We start from the raw sequence: 17871 nt of genomic DNA on the forward strand, positions 1-17871 counted from the left end.
CTTCAATTTGAGACCACATCATTTTTAGAGTGCAGTGCCCCTTTAAACTGTCATGAATTCTCAAGTTAGATTGAGCTGAAGAGTAGATTACACATTAGGCCTATCGTGAGTTATTTGCTCTTCTCATAAACTCGCGAGACTGAAGTTGGGGCAACGTATCATCGGGTAGCGAGCTCTAATGTGCCTACTCTCTTGATCGTTTTGCACCTTATGTTCCAAAGAAATAAAGCAAAATCCTCAACACAATCATGTGGGATTTTATCGTTTCGTCAAACTGGAGCCTCGCGGGACCTTTGCGTCAGTTCTCAAATACGATTTCTGCCAGCAAGCATTTTTCACTGGCGAAAAATACGCTGTATTTTGGGTGTGTATTTTGGATAGGAGTGCAGAACAGATTTTTAAGACCTGGCCATCCAAGCGCTAGTAGACGTTTTTGTACAAATTCCTAACAACATTGTCTGGCCGAGAAGGGTTTTAGTGAAATAATTGGAAGCAAAACGAGCGAAAAAAGTTGACTTTTTATTGAGGCACTTGGTAGCTTAAGCTACATATTAGCCAATTGGTTGCCCATTTGAACAAAATCTTGTTAAGTAGGCCTATCTTCGTCTACGACGATTTTCGATTAGTTTGTGCGAATGAAATTTATTTCACAAAAAAGTGCGAACGGAGCACAAAAAGGTTGAAAAGCACTGGTCTAGGGTTTCCTGGCTTTCTCCAAGGCGGCCCGGGCTCGATTCCCGGTCTGGTAAAAGCCATTTTGCGTTATCGCGAAAACACGCCAATGACTGAATTTCTTTCCGAATATTGTACAATGACACGTATCCGAATCAGAAAGAAGCTGCGAATCCTGTCAATATTTATAGTGTATTTTTAACCTATATAATTACAAATTCCATCTTGTCACGTGTTTATTGTAATCCCAGATGGTCTAGGGGTCGGGATTCCTGGCTTTCACCCAGGCGGCCCGGGTTCGATTCCCGGTCTGGGAAAAGCAATATTGCGTTATCGCTAAAGAACGCCAATGACTAAAATTATTTTCGAATATTGTACAATGACACATATACGAATCAGAAACTAGCTGCGAATCCTGTAAATATTTTTTAGTTTATTTCAAACCAATATAATTACGAATTCCATATTGTCACGTGTTTATTGTAATCCTAGCTGGTCTAGGGGTCAGGTTTCCTGGCTTTCACCCAGGCGGCCCGGGTTTGATTCCCGGTTTGGGAAATGCCACTTTGCGTTATCGCGAAACATCGCCAATGACTAAAATTATTTTCGAACAGTGTACGATGGCACATATCCAAATCAGAAACATACTGTGAATCCTGTCAATATTTTGTAATGTATTTCAAACAAATATGCAATAATGAATTCAATATTGCCACGCGATCCTAGCTTTCATCCAGGTGGCCCAGGTTCAATTCCCGGTCTTGGAAATGCCATTTTGCTTTATAACGAAGCAACGCCAATGACTAAAATTATTTTCGAACAATGTACAATGGCGCATATACATGTCCGATTCAGAAACAAACTGTAAATCATGTCCATATTTTGTAATATATTCAAACAAATATGCAATAATGAATTCGATATTACCACGTGATCCTGGCTCTCACCCAGATGGCCCAGGTTCGATTCCCGGTCTTGGAAATGCCATTTTGCGTTATCGCCATCAACATCAATGACTAAAATTCTTTCCGAACAATGTTTGATGACACGTATTCGAATCAGCAATATACTGCGAATCCTGTTAATATTCTGTAGTGTATTTTAAACCAATACAATTATCAATTCGGCATTGCCACGTGTTTATCGTTATCCGAGATGGTCTAGGGGTTCCTGGCTTTCACATAGGCGGTCCGGGCTCGATTCCCGGTCTGGGAAAAGCCATTTTGCTTTATTGCGAAACAACGCCAATGACTGAAATTATTTCCGAATATTGTACAATGACACGTATCCGAATCAGAAACAAGCTGCGAATCCTGTCAATAGTTTTTAGTGTATTTTAAACCTATTTAATTACGAATTCCATCTTGTCACGTGTTCATTGTAATCCAATATGGTCTAGGGGTCAGGATTCCTGGCTCTCACGCAGGCGGCCCGGGTTTGATTCCCGGTCTGGGAAATGCCATATTGCGTTATCGCAAAACAACGCCAATGACTGAAATTCTTTTCGAATATTGTACAATGACACATATACGAATCAGAAACAAGTTGCGAATCCTGTCAATCTTTTCATTCGCATCACTTGAGAAATGAGAGGGGATCTCTAATTGCAGGTCCAGCGGTAGATCTTCTTGACATTTTCCATAGTCATACGAACAAGACTTCCAAGTGAAAAGCTTCCAACTAGAACCACTTATAGTTACCTGCACTATATTGTGATAGCACTGGATCAAGCACCAGTCAGGGTTTGTATTGGCTTTATTAAATATAGCCTATTCAAGAGATATTGCAACTAGTCAGCAAAATAGTTGAGTGAGACTAGAGGCATACTCAGAGTTGCAAGTTGTATGAGGATATTTCAATAAGCATATCTATAAATTGTATGATACAATCATAATGATCAAATTGCAATACTTTTTTGAACTAATCTGACCAAATTAATGCTCTGTGCTGCACAGTTTTGGACAAAACATTTATGCTATATAAATGCGTAAATGGAGTCACCTAATGCCATTTATGCAGAAACAATTATTCAAGTACAAGTGCTATAGTTTACTCAATCCGGAAGTATGAATTGTAACTTAAACATATCCATCTGATTATGCAAGTTATCTTAAGCACATATATTTCACAAGAACCGACTGATGGATGACAAAGATGCGTGGTTTTCGGCGTTCATATGCAGAGATCAGTTGACACAGACAGAAGATTGAGGAATTTCTGAAAATGAATAAGATGTAAGCGAGCAACCATACCAAAACTACCTTGGGTCTCTGACTAACCATCATACTTTGGCGCTTCGATTAAGGCTCATATCTAGGCTTACCATATTTTGGAAATCTAAAAAGAGGACACTTTTTCAGAAATTTGAGACTTGGAAAACAGGAGAAGAATTCTCCAAAACCGGTGAATTTTTCCCACTTTGTGATCGGTGTGGAGCTCTGGCCCCTTGTCTCTCCTATATCTGTCATGGTATAATACTACATCACGTGACTTATCGCATAGTTATAACCCAGTGCATATCAAAGATTGACTCAGCGAGACTCATGTACGCTAACTTACTGCTTATACCCGAATTGATATAACCGTCCGTACAATATATCTGGAAAAGGCAATTGTTTGTGTCTATTGAACTACAGTCAAGAACTACACAGGACGTTAGTGTCAGCTACTGCCAGTTAAGTATATACTGTAAGCTGATATCCGTAGACCACGGACTTGCCGTATACAATCGCAGACTGACAGACCTATCTTCATCCCGCATCGGTTGACTAATACCGTTTTCTTTCCGCATTGCTAGGTGGTTGACTAAAAAAAAAAAAAAAGGTCATCTTTCCGGCCAGAGCTAAAATCACCGTTTTTCACTCCGAAATACCCGCCGGAGCGTCACTTCTGTCCTTATTTACGGCATATCACTCGCAATTTGCTCTAAATCTGACCTAAATTTTCAAAAAAGAGGACAAAATCTCAAAAAAGAGGACAAAAGGGCGTCCTCCGAGGACACTTTCAAAAAAGTCTAAAAAGAGGACAAATCCTCTTAATAGAGGACGTATGGTAAAGGCTGCTGCACACTGGCTCTCGCGACACGACAAAACGAGAGAATCGCGCCTGTCTGTGACAAAACCATGCACACCGCGTCGCCAGACTACGCAACAAAGCGTCGGCGAGCGGGCTACGCAACTCGCCGACAAAGTTGAAAAAATCCAACTTTGTCGCGAGTTGCGGGCTCAGCCGCCGTAGAAAATAAGCACGCACTCTTATTTCGACGGTGCTGTTGCAATCTTTTCTAATCGTTCAACTTCCTAATTTAACATACTCGTGTACCAGATGCGTAATTTCTCTTGGGATTGACTCAGGGCGCTGTATGATATCCAACAAGCCCAGAAAAAGAATGATTCAACCTCAAGTTGATAACTTGAAGATGGATGAACGAAATGAAGATATATTTGATAATTAAATTACGATATGTTCACAATACAAGATGAATAATAGAGAACATGACCGCTAGCCCGCCAATACCACTGACATGCTTGACATTACGAAAGTACCGGTAGGCCAAGAAGAGTAGGCCCATGTATTATTAAGATATCTGATTGATGGAGTATGTTGGGGCGTATCCACGATTAGACACCTTCTTGTTTATATTCTTCGTATCTTGTATCTCATAACTATGGCGATTTTTTTTACATGTCAAAAAAAGTTGTAGCGTTAGGTCAAAAAGTGTCAAAACTTTTTTGCAACCTGCATTTCGTTTGTATCGTAGATTTTGCACTGTCGGGGGAATTATCATTTGACATTTGGCAACTTGTAGCATAGGCTTACCGTTTTAGATGGCCCATTGTCTGCTCGTTGTGAATCATAAACATTCAAATGAAACATGGTGTTATGCTCAACGTACCGCAATATCTCAACTGAGGCAAGTATGGTTCTTATATCAAGAAGCGCATGATGAAAATTGTGATGTAGACACCATTGCCAGACTGAAGCAACACGCTTTGTTACCAGCAGTGTACGCACAACTTCAGTGTTGTCAGCCAAAAACTACTGCTGTTGAACGTTCTTACTTCATTCTTGGCAAGCTATTTAGTAAGGGGACAGACTCTTTCTACACGTGAATGTAGGAAAGTATCTTTCGTTGTACCGAACTACAAATTTTTTTTAATGCTACAAATTTTTTTTAATTATTTCAAACATAATGCGTAATGTAAGAATGTAACTATTGGAATTCCTCATAAGGCCAGTTTTCATTAAAATGAAGTTTTTCTCATGTAAAAATTTGTCAGTTTTTGTGGCAAAAAAGTTATGTTTCAGGCCAAACTACTTCGTAAGGACAGACAGTTCCGACCAGAAATGAAGATGAGTATTACAATTCTAACATCATGTGGGTAAACACCAGGGTTGTAATGACTCTAGTCATGACTCGACTCGAGTCAGACTCGAGTCACGATTTTTTTGTGACTCGACTTGACTCGAGTCATTTTCTTGAAATTGGAAAATGACTCGACTCGACTCGAGTCAATATCTGGATTGACTCGACTTGTACTCGAGTCATTACGCGTGACTCGACCCAAGTCATTGACTCGGCTTATTGTATATGACTTGAAGATGAAGAAATTTGCGAATCGTAATGGCTATAGATCAACGCATCTGACGAATTCTACCGACATCGATATTTCTCGCCACTGCTTTCGTTGCACTCGTCTGATATCAGATATGCCGCCGTAAAAACAACAGACAATGGTACATATAGTAGCAATGCATTGTACAAAATCATCCTATGATGAAGACCGTAATAGATCCTCCGCAATCAAAGAACTCAAGACTTTTCAATTATACAAACAATCGAAGCAAAGTTCACTTAGAGCCAATGAAATGACTCAGATGGTCAAGTACTTGGAAGAGACTGATATGCTCATGTGTAGATTTGAAGGCGATGATTCTTTGCATTTTTGGGCGACTAGAAAGAATGAGTATCCGATGCTCTTCAATGTGGTTCAAAATGCTTGTCAATTCCTGTATCTAGTGCACCAGTGGAACGTGAATTCGGTAGATGTGGATTTATTCCAAGGCCATGCCGCTATAACATATAGTGTTTTTGTAGTGTATTTTTGAAGTGTAACTCAATGATTTGATCTGCTGTCTGTGAAAACACACAATCCCCTCCGTCCATTTGACGATTGTTAGGTATGTGCATTGTGCACGTGAGTAATAACGAATGGCTAATGTTGTGTGATGTTTGTACAACAGGGCTGTTCAAAAATAACTTCTTTTTTTATTTTACTGGGTGGCTACTTGATAAAATTGTTATGTTGCATAAAAAGAACTCTGAATCTGGGTTAATTTTTAAAAGTTGAATCAATGATATGAGAGGAGAAAATTTTATTTTCGAAAATAAATGGAGTGTTTTTAGTGAGAAATTCTTTCATATAATATAATTACATACTAGTAGTAAGCCGACTATTTTGTCACATCCAAAATATTCTACTCTAATAAATTCGCTTTTTCTAGTTGGAATCGAGCCAATTTTGCTATGAATCATATTTTTACACAATAACATTATCATGAGGTAGTCGGTAAAATTCGAAAATCTCTATTTGTAATTAATCCAAAATTTTCATTCATAGTAGTAACGCTCCGGCGGCTATTTCGGGAGCTGAGCAGGAAAGCTGACCTTTTTTTAGTCAACCACCTGATAATGTGAAAGAAAAACTGTACCTCTACATAAACATGCATCTGTTGATTCTCTATCAGCTGGTATCTAGACGGGAATTCGTTGGTTCTATATCAGATATTATGTAGACGTGAATTCGTTGATTCTCTATAAGCTAATTCAGGATTGAAAACATGAGTTGAACATGACTTTAATGCAGTGACTTGGACTCGGACTCGAGTCATAACACTTTGACTCGGACTTGACCCTTTAAACGGTGACTTGGACTCGGACTCGACTCGGTGATGAATTGAAAATGACTCGACTTGACTCGAGTCAATACCACAATAGTAAGATTGACTCGTGACTCGGAACCATGTGACTTGGTTACAACCCTGGTAAACACCTAATTTGCATACGCTAGGTCAAATTCGGTCAAGATCAAGGTTTTTAGAGTCAAAATGTGAAAATTATGATTTTTTTAGGTCAAAATCTTCCGTTTTTAAGGTTAAAAAATCGCTCTACTCATAACATTTAGTTAGTGGTGGTCAGGAACGAAGTATTTCTACATTTTCAAAGTAGGCTACATAAGTAAACGTTTTGCCTGTCTGCTGCCTACGCGTAAATTACGAATACCAGCAGCGGGTATGTACCAGAGTTGGATCAATTACATTATTTCAGTTCAATATTACAATTACAATTACAATTACTTTCATGCATGTTTCAATTACATTACAATTACAATTACTCCACGCTAAAAATATCAAATTACAATTACAATTACTCCTTGCATGCTTCAATTACATTACAATTACAATTACAATTGCTGCTATTGAACATGTAATTGAATAATCATAAATTCAACCGTGCTCCTTGACAACCGTAGCGTCGTAATTAACAACAATTCAAGTATTGATGTTTCATTCATGATGCGCAAATACCCGTTAATTATTAAAAAGTAAAAACGTTTTCGAACTATATGCAGTATGTCGTTGAAAAAAGTATTATAATATATGCACGTGTTGGATTTGCGTATATAGTATATAATTAAAGAAATAATATTATTTTTATCGAGGGACGTAGGAATTAGGATGAGGAGTAAAAACAAAACCGTGCTTTGTCAGATAAGACGTTAAATAATATCCAGTGATCTGGTTAGTTATCCCGACGAAGTAACGATGCAGCATCGTGATCTGAAATCGTATTGTAGATTGCCAACCCACGGATAGATGCGCAAGATGTGAGTCACGGATGAATGCACCAACAAACGTACTGCAGAGCCGGCTAAAAGGAGCAAACCTTGTAGTCCTAGAGCTAGCGATCCAAGCGTCTAAATTTGATGCATCTGGTCTTTATCGTACGCTATCGATGCACTAATTCCGAAAATACAAATTAAAATCTCGTCAGGGCAATGTAACTGCTCCAAAATAGCCGTTTAAGGCCGACTGTTTTGAAAAGTGAGAGCGCCGCAGCAGCATGACCACAACAATGACCAATTACGCCCAGCGATTGTTCAGAACAATGCCGATTCCCAGACTTTCACGACTATTTTGGGATGGTACCATTGCCTGGAAATATACTTTTATTGCGGAATCAGTGCGACACTAGCTTCCGATTAGGACCATACATATCAAATTTCGACGCTTGGATCGCCAGCTATGGGACTATCAATTCTGCTGCTTTTAGCCGGCTCAGCAGTTCGCTTCTCGGCGTATTCAATCGTGAGTCACGTGTTGAGAATCCATCCGTTGGTTAGTAAGCTAATAATGGACGATTCTCACCGCTTTAGCGCCCCCTGTGGACGGATGGCGGTCATAATTTTGCCTCCATAAGGCTACCATTGTGTGCAGAAATATTGCAGTTGTTTTTCCTTTATGGCGACTCGTTACTGCGAATGCATGAGTTGTTGGTTATTGCAACACTACTAATGCCTGATTTCATGTCGTTGCTAGCGAAATCCTGACCCTACTTCTTCATTATAGCTGTTTGAGAAGCCTTAGCGTGTGACTGTATTTTTGCTTTAACTGAACTGCTGCTGACTTAGTCTTCTGATGTCACTAGTAACAGTAACAATTTTCACAGCAATGTATGGAGCTTGTATTTTCTGAGTTGTTGACGGGTCTACCAGAGTTCAGTTTTGCCGACGTAGACAGGATTGCCAGTGAATCGGGAGGTAATGGAAATAGCAAAGGCTATAAATTATCCGCTGAATCTTACATAAGAGATTTTAGAGGCAAGTTGTAATTTATACTAGCAGAGGTCCTTGGTAGATTTATTCAAGCACTCAAATTATAGGCTCCTAACTGGCTTTGAGAAGTAGACTTCGTGACTTCGCAAGTATCATCAGAGATCCTGATGAGTTTGAGCATGTCAGTATCAGAACAGTGTTGTTGGGGTCAATGCTTGATATTGCATATTGTCAAAACAAAATATTGTGCTAGAAACTAAAATCAAATAACTTGTCAACAAATTTTTTAGTAATAAACAAATACGAAGCTTTACAATATGACTACAAATTGCTGTCCTTGCAATGTTTCCAGTTGCACTGCCCCAGTCCGATGATTGTCGAGTGCACCATACACTGCTGCAGTTTTTCATGTTCCAGGTGCAGATGTGCCTCATCGACCAGCCACAACGCCACGGACCATCGATGATCGACAAGGATATTTCGAAATCTGATGAAAAAGCTAGAACTGTCATGGACACCTTGCTCATTTGCGGGATATGAAAGCGTCATGGCGACCCGGAGATCATTCATTTAAACTGGGTTTAAACGTAGTTCTCCACGGTGGACACATCCACCAAGCCGCTAGCTAACTCCCAGTTGTGTCCCGGATAGCTTTGGCTGGCTAGCTCCTAGCAAATAGCGGACAAATTGTCAATATATCTGATAATTTGTCAATATATAATACCCAACAGAACAGTTGAATGTTATTTCTTTGTTTATTGAGCAGATAAAAAATGAATGGGTTAGCAATATAAAGCAGACTTGACTTGTGTGTATGTAGCCACTATGGCCATGTGGCGTGATACCAATCAAGCATTTACAAGTTACATAGTTCTTATAGTAATAAAAAAGTTCACTCTGAAGAAACAAGCATGATGGTATCTGCACTCGTTATTCACAGTGTCAGTCTATTATTAACATGTGTGCTACTATAATTTCCTCATCTGAAGGATCGGGCATATGTTCTCTAATTTTCTCTCTACTCACCCAAATTACCGATTTCCCAAGAGTAAAATCTGAAAAATTTGCACAAGTTATCGATAACCTAACGGATGCAGTGGACAAGTTGAATCGAACACCAAAGGTCTTTCACTCCAAAGCCTTGGTGAATCCGACAAAAGAAATAAAAACAGTTCGTCTTGCAATGGCAAAGTTTTTGAATTTGCCTTTACATTGAAATTCTTCAATATACCACTTCTGACATCATTTTTAACAGCTGATCAAAGTGGAACAGTTGCAGCTGTTGATGAGACTATATCAAAAAACTTCAAAACCAATCCATAACTTGAAAATCCAGAGTAATACAGAAACATATATCATCAGATGCCTTGAATCGTGCACAAAATCAGCTTCTCCAGCTCGCTACTTGAATCCCGAATTATTCCCTTTGCTTTAGATGACTTTTCGAAGAGGGGAAAAATCTTCTTCACAATACGTGTGATCCAGCAATGGCTGTTGTAGATATGAAATCTGATTGTTGCTACTTGGACCAGGAATTTCTTCTGGAGTATGATGTCCACTACAAATACAGTTAGATGCATTAATAACATGCCGACAGAAATGAAAACATTCATAGTTACGGTATATTTACGATCAACTAAAAATGGCAGTTATTCAAGTACATCTACGTTTTTCAAGTAATAGAGTACCTTTTACTAAATAATTAATGTTGGTGGCATAACCAAGTGCAGAAAATAATTAAAAGTAAACAATCACAAATGAGCCGAATTGGATAAAATGTCTGTTAGCTTGCCGCACACTAATATCACTAATAATGTTCGGTCATAATGTTTGTCGCAGTTCAAGTGATACAACAGATTGGGATTGAGCTCTGGATTTTGCTGCACTAATCATAATAACCAGTAATACTTTTACAAGATTCTAGAATGGCCAAGCACTCCTTGGACATTTTTCAATGAGTTGTGCAAGTTATATTTTTGGCTGCAATGCACTCTAGTCTACATATTGTTGGAAAGGCAGTATCATGTAGTGATTGGACTCTCCCTTCCACCCAATTGATATATGTGCCGAGTTCGCAAAATGTACCAGTCATTTTTAAGAATTGAAAGTAATTTGTAGCATCATATCATGTCAGTTTACATTGATCTCACCTCTGATGCATGTGCAACACCCTTCTTGATGGTGCCGACTTCATCCACTTGAATATCCCAGGAACTGCTCCAATTTTCGAATAGTGACGTCTGCAAGACAAAATCCTCGTCATTAAAATGTTCCCTTCAAACACGTGTATTTCCAGTTATCTAGACAAAAGTCAATAGCAATGTTATCACAGGGTTGTAATGACTCGACTAGAGTCAGACCCGAGTCATGACTTTCTGATGACTCGACTTGACTCGAGTCATTTTCTGAAAATACGGAAATGATTCGACTCGACTAGAGTCAATTTGTGTATTGACTCGACTTGGACTCGAGTCATTGCGCATTACTCGAACCAACTCATATGACTCGAGACTCGGACGGCCAAGGCCAACAGTTCATGTTAATTTCGAAGAATAGTAAAGTAACCACACCATTGGGATTTGGTTCTGATACTTGAAAATGCGACCAGAAATTGCTAAATGTGAGGAAAATTAGTATATTATAAATGCAAACCATTAGATATCACTAAACATAGTTAAAAAGTGGGTTGAACGAGACTTAAACTGGAAACTGAACAGTCAAAATAATGACTTGAACTCGGACTCGAGTCATAATACCATGACTCGGACTCGACCCTCTGCTCTATGACTTGGACTGGGACTTGACTCGGTGAATTAAAAATGACTCGAATTGACTCGAGTCAAAACTATAAAATGGAGATTGACTTGTGACTCAGAGCCTTGTGCCTTGGTTACAACCCTGCGTTATCACAAAAGAAAATGAAATAGTATAATCTGATTGAAACACTTATGGTAATTGACTCACTTTAAAATTCGGCCCGACTTCACGTCAAATTTTTTATATCCATTTCTTCCGGTGAAAAGATAGATTCATGGTCTTTCTTGAGTCGTTGTTGCATTTCAGAACAACAACAATGATAGTGTGATCTTCCTGTCACAGTCCACGATCCCGCATCTCCATTCATGTCTGGTATCTCACAGTCACAGGCAATATAATAGGTTGTTTACTGTAAAAGTTCTTAGCAAGAAACCAACATGTCCATACGGTATCAAACATAAACTGTATTACACGAATAAATTAAATTAACTAATTCTAATTACGTAAATACACGACCATCTATTTACAAATATATGTGCACTATATCTTAGGAGAGGTTAAGTTAATATGCCACGTTCTCGGCTTCTCGTTCTCGTGAGTAACGAGTTGTCACAACACAAACCAGTACCTAATGACTTCGTAAAACGACTGAAAATAGGCAGTTTTTCGCTCAAAAAGATTCCATGCTAATACTGAACGTGTTATTTATCTTAATTTAGCATCGATACTCTGAACAGCATCAAATCGACAATCCACGGAGATAAATAACGAAACCAACTCCAAAACTGCCATCTGCGCGCATGAAGCACTATTCACCGGCCGCCATCCGTTGACCATAATGGCGGCGCTCGTGAGCAAAAATGAAAATCGTGCATTGTATACAATGGCAGCCGAGGCCAGCATAGCGGTAAAAATTAAAAAAAAACTTCGCCCGCAAGGGCGCAGTCAAGGGCTTCCGCAAATGGATCCATCAAATTCCTTGTCGACATTTAAAGAGAATGCATTTAAGTCAATTATTTTATGTTGTGCTTGTCAGGTCTCAATAGCAATTTAATGTAATTGAAATTGTAATTGAGCAAAATATTTGTCAAATTACAATTACAATTACACAAAATAAAAATGCTTCAATTACAATTACATTACAATTACATTGAAAAATGTAATTACATTCAATTACAATTACAAATTACAATTGATCCAACTCTGTTGGACATCGTGTCTAACCTAGCAAGATTTTAATTTACTTTTATTTCACGGTATGGAATCAGATGAGTGTATAAAATCAGAGTGGTCATCGGGAAACTGTTCTGGGTGACGTTAAATTACCTTTGAAAACGGTACATACGCGCGGCTGATAATAGCAATATAAGCGTATTGATGGCCAATTTCAAAGTGATAGTTGGACATCGTGTCGGACCTAGAAAGATTTAAATTTTATTTATCTCACGGTATAGAATCTTAGATGAGTTTATTAAAATCAGAGTGGTCCTCGGGAAACGGTCCTGGGCCCTTTTCATACCGGGGTTCCGGGAATAACATTTCCCAAAAATGTTTACCGGAACCCCTCTATGTGAACATAACACTGGTTTTTCGGGGCGGTATGAACGCGCTTATTTTCGGAGATTTTTACGGGACCGATTGAGTATGAACACGAATGGCGCAGCTGGGTTCCCGGAACGCTGTCAATCAAACTTTTAGTTACGGTAACGCGCTGTTCATTCAGGCTGCTTGTATTTCGAGGTCAGCTACTTGCGGCATTTTGATCTTCTTGTGTAATGGTGTTGGGAATGCATTATTCTTGGATTTATATTCTGTATGCTCACAATACGTAGTCACTGACTACTATTCAGCTTCTTTTTTCTGTGGTTTTGTAAACAGAGCACGGCTAAAAAGGTAGAACACCATCTCCAAATGATGCAGCATTGGGTGAGTTGCCTGAAAACTTAAGGACTTCAACACTAATTTGATAGGTGATCTTGACCCTTACCATATGTTGTGCGTAGGTTAGTCACCGTCATATACGCCTACTGAAAAGGGGATTTAGTAACATCTGCTTTGATAGTTGTCAGCACAGCAGAGAATGATGTCCTTAGCTCTGAATCACTAACCAAAATTGAACCAACGGGCTGGTAAACCATCGTACATCATCCAAGCCATAATTTGGTTTTCACCTATGCCTTCATTTTCTTGTTACAACCAAGTAATTCCTTTGTTATGCAAGTGTCACTTAATCTGATCTTTTCGCAGGTCTAGATGGAGGATACTGATGAAAAAGGTGGAACTGTGCAAGTGTGCATGAAGTTATAGTTTCTCTCATGAATAAAATGAAACAGCACAAACACATCTGGTTAAGCAAGAGCATTGTTTATTGAGAAAGTCACACAAGGCATTTCCGACGTCTGGGCCAGCGATACTTGGATCACCACCACGTCTTGTCTTCATTGCGTATACCATCCTCTGTATCATTCTGGCCTTAGCGGATTGCAGTTTCTGAGCAAAGCCGAACACCGCGCCTTCAGTCGACCAAAATCTTTCAACCTTCATGTGTGCTTTGCTAAGTTTCTGAAAAAGCAATTGTGAATTTTAAGGGCAGCAGAAAGGAAATTTATATTACATATTTGAAATTAGCTTTAGCTCCTGCTCTGTTTGTTTTTCAGGGAAAAGGCTTCATGAGCCGGGGCTGAAAGGGATAGGCTGCCTCATCAGTTATGTAGGCTAGTACGGAACCCTCTGGCTCCCAATCTGAAAACTTGAATGCAGCAAATGCATGTTTGGTACAAATGTTGCTGTGGTAATTTTTTATCCCTCCACAACACTCAGACTTGTGCAAAGTACTGGAATTTCAAAATGCGCAACTTCAACTAGAACTACTCAATTTTTCAAACTAGCAACTAGAACAGGGGTGGCCAAACTTTTCAGCCAAGGGCCACATTCGATTGACGAACTATTCTGCGGGCCACTAGCCGCGCCAAGTGTGAAAAATTTTGGAAGTTGATAAATTAATAATATTGTCACTTGACTATATTGCAAGCCTGCTGTATATCGCTAGGCTCAGTTTGCAAGGACTGGACTATTCGGCACCTGGACATATCGGTATCGAAAGCTTCGTCCAACATGCGTCAATCATTTTGTGCCTAGGTTTCATAGTCGAGGGTCTTTCTGCGAGCACAAACGGGAGGTCGCAAATATATATAGTTAGACTCAATCTGATACATTAGGCGTTCTTTCATTTTCACAAAGGGGTAACAATATTAAAAGCAAGAAATCGAGTGACAAGATGTTGCGATAAGCGTGTAGAAAATTTTTACTTTTGATAAATCTATCGCAAAGTATTCTGCTTTATTGTAGTGTACGAAGATCTACCAAAATGTGACTGGCCCATATATCTACCAATGCGTCGGAACTGACATTTCAGTCATCACATCTCAAGTGTTACGGCCAGACTAATCAAATTTTTGCTTGGCCTTGCAAGTTCACAATCTGTGCAATCCATTTTTGATAATACTACTAATTTCGGAAATTAACTCTCGGGCCACATGTGGGCCACGGGTTGGCCGGCCCTGAACTAGAACTGTCAACTTTTCAAAATCTGCAATTAGAACTAGAACTACTCACTTTCAAATATCCCCAACTAGAACCAGAAACTATTCACTTTTTTAAATCCACAACTAGAACTACTTAGTTTTAGTAACTAAAACTAACTAAATGAGTAGGTTGATGTACATTGTACATGCCTGACTACACTACAAAAAATGTACAAATTTGGTCTCATTTTCAGCAATTTCAGTCTTAATAAGTAAGCAGGGTCGTAACCAAGTCACAGGTCGATCCCACTTCAAAAGTTTTGACTAGATTCAAGTCGAGTCATTTTCAATTCACCACCGAGTCCAACTCATCGAGCAGAGCGTCGAGTTCGAGTCATGGTTTTATGACTCGAGTCCGATTCCAAGTCATTGTGTTGACTGCTCAGTTTCCAGAAGTCTATTTTCCATCAATTTGGGTCTTATTTCTGAGACAGAAAGTAGCCTACTTGGCAAGAACAATTGGTCTTCCAGACTTCTTTTTCGAACATAATGATTCATGACCAAATTTGTCTGACCTTTTTAGTGGTATGCTACGCAAAAACTGGCTGACATTCCGCCATGACAAATATAGAAATATTACTATGCACTAGGGCTGGGCAAAATCGAGTACCTGAGTGATTCGATTCTGAATCACTTATTACGCTTCGAGTCAAGTATCATCATGATGACATCACAACACAATGTACTATGCCAAAATCCAAATGTGTAGGCTACCTTTTATGCCACCACAAAGAACATAACGCCTATTGTCCGTCACATTAAAGATATTTTGGTATTTTTTCGACCATACCGTTTTCATTGCACTGCATGATAGTGTTATGGGATGGTCATGACTTCGGAAATGTGTTATTTCCAGCAACGTTCATAGCTTTGTACTATATCTCGTATGTTGCGACACGGCCAATCAAGGCTTCCTCAGTAGAAAATAGTATCAAAACTACGGTATAATTCTCGTCAGTAAATCAACTTTCAGTATAATTTCAGTACTCGAAAAAAGTATTTTACTACTCGACTCGAATCATTAAAGTTAATACTCGATTCAGATTCGAGTACTCGAATCATTGTGGCTAGCCCTGCTAGGCACCAGCAATTATTTTTATTAAAATCAACTTGTGACAGTTGCCTTCTTAAAATACATCTGATGTTTACCTGGATCTATAAACGATTGGCTTCATTGGCTAGCCTCCAAAGAGCGACAGCTACTCAGCAATCAAGAGAAATTGAGTTCGTATAATTTGCTGGCTGCTTTTCGTTATGGTCTCGAAGCTCGTCGCAGAGTATACCAAATGTTTCTTTCACGGATTTCTAGAATTCCTTGGTTTCTCTGTACAGTGTACATAAGATTAGATTTACCCAAACCATTATACAAGCAATCACAAAGATAAACTGACTTTGTCGTACGCAGATGTGATCAGTGGTTCTTTTCATTCCAGGACTTTATCCTCTTTGCTGGCTTTCAGTTTCTGCTCTCAGCTTCGGTTGATAATATACAAGCCAGGAACATGCTCGGGCTCTATTACTGATACAGGTATATTGAGTATAGAGCCCCATACACATCGAGAAGGCATATCCGCAACATCCCATAGCTAAAAGTTGGAGCCAACTTCTCCGCATCTCACGAATATGCCTCTCCCACATCGTTTCCCACAAGCATATTACAACTGGAACACCCCACAGACATGGTTTCGTAACTATCAAGACTTACGGAGAATCGCGTTCAAACTGGCCATAATTTCCGGCGAATTTACCGAAAAAACGACCTGTGTGAACATAAGTTCGCGACTGCTATCATCGTAGCACGATTTTCATATAAACGGAAATAAAAAATGAGTCACCATGAACATGAAAATACAAAATGTGCTAAATCTACAATAGTAGGACTATTATAAGTAGTTTCTCGATTAAGATATAGCTTAATAAATTAGCACTGTCGTTTTAAGTCAACAGGAATCAAATACACATCGATAAAAAAGTCATGTATGAATTGCGCTGATGAGTAGCGCGTCTGCATATTTTTCCAATTTCAGATAAAATCATCCAGGAACGTTTTCCAAGGACCGCTCTGATTCTAATATACTCATCTAATTATATACTTTAAGATAAGGGTAAATTTGTACATTTTTAGGTACGACACGATGTCCAACTATCACTTTGAATATGCCCTATCAATACGCGTAAATTGCGATTACCAGCCGCGCCTATGTGCCTTTTTCAAAGTTCATTTAGCAATACCCTGGACAGTTTCCCGAGGACCAATCTGGTTTTAATATACTCCAATGATCATAAACGTTGATATAAAAGTAAATTCAAACAATTCCAAGTCCGACACGATGTCCAACTATCACTTTGAATATGCCCTATCAATACGCGTAAATTGCGATTACCAGCCGCGCCTATGTGCCATTTTCAAAGTTCATTTAGCAATACCCTGGACAGTTTCCCGAGGACCAATCTGGTTTTAATATACTCCAATGATCATAAACGTTGATATAAAAGTAAATTCAAACAATGCCAGGTCCGACACGATGTCCAACTATCACTTTGAATATGCCCTATCAATACGCGTAAATTGCGATTACCAGCCGCGCCTATGTGCCATTTTCAAAGTTCATTTAGCAATACCCTGGACAGTTTCCCGAGGACCAATCTGGTTTTAATATACTCCAATGATCATCAACGTTGATATAAAAGTAAATTCAAACAATTCCAGGTCCGACACGATGTCCAACTATCACTTTGAATATTCCCTATCAATACGCGTAAATTGCGATTACCAGCCGCGCCTATGTGCCTTATTCAAAGTTCATTTAGCAATACCCTGGACAGTTTCCCGAGGACCAATCTGGTTTTAATATACTCCAATGATCATCAACGTTGATATAAAAGTAAATTCAAACAATTCCAGGTCCGACACGATGTCCAACTATCACTTTGAATATTCCCTATCAATACGCGTAAATTGCGATTACCAGCCGCGCCTATGTGCCTTTTTCAAAGTTCATTTAGCAATACCCTGGACAGTT

General features: G+C 39.1%; 1 protein-coding gene, 2 long non-coding RNA genes and 1 other non-coding gene across 4 annotated transcripts in view; 3 read left to right on the forward strand and 1 right to left on the reverse strand.

Annotated features, from left to right (window-relative positions):
- Positions 1-17871, forward strand: part of LOC145459361 (calreticulin-like) — a 283057-nt gene that overhangs the window by 176571 nt on the left and 88615 nt on the right. The window lies entirely within an intron of this gene.
- Positions 918-989, forward strand: Trnae-uuc (transfer RNA glutamic acid (anticodon UUC)). Its single transcript has one exon. It is a non-coding gene; the product is annotated as a tRNA-Glu (tRNA).
- Positions 12776-13605, forward strand: LOC145459073 (uncharacterized). Its single transcript, XR_013921269.1, has 2 exons — positions 12776-13190; positions 13512-13605. It is a non-coding gene; the product is annotated as an uncharacterized LOC145459073 (long non-coding RNA).
- On the reverse strand, positions 13613-16543 carry LOC145459074 (uncharacterized). The gene is made up of 3 exons (XR_013921270.1): positions 16240-16543; positions 15998-16172; positions 13613-13826 (listed from the first exon to the last, which is right to left on the reverse strand). It is a non-coding gene; the product is annotated as an uncharacterized LOC145459074 (long non-coding RNA).

This window comes from Botryllus schlosseri, chromosome 16, assembly GCF_051294905.1.
Source record: "Botryllus schlosseri isolate E-star chromosome 16, Bs_hap1, whole genome shotgun sequence".
Classification (NCBI taxonomy): domain Eukaryota; kingdom Metazoa; phylum Chordata; class Ascidiacea; order Stolidobranchia; family Styelidae; genus Botryllus; species Botryllus schlosseri.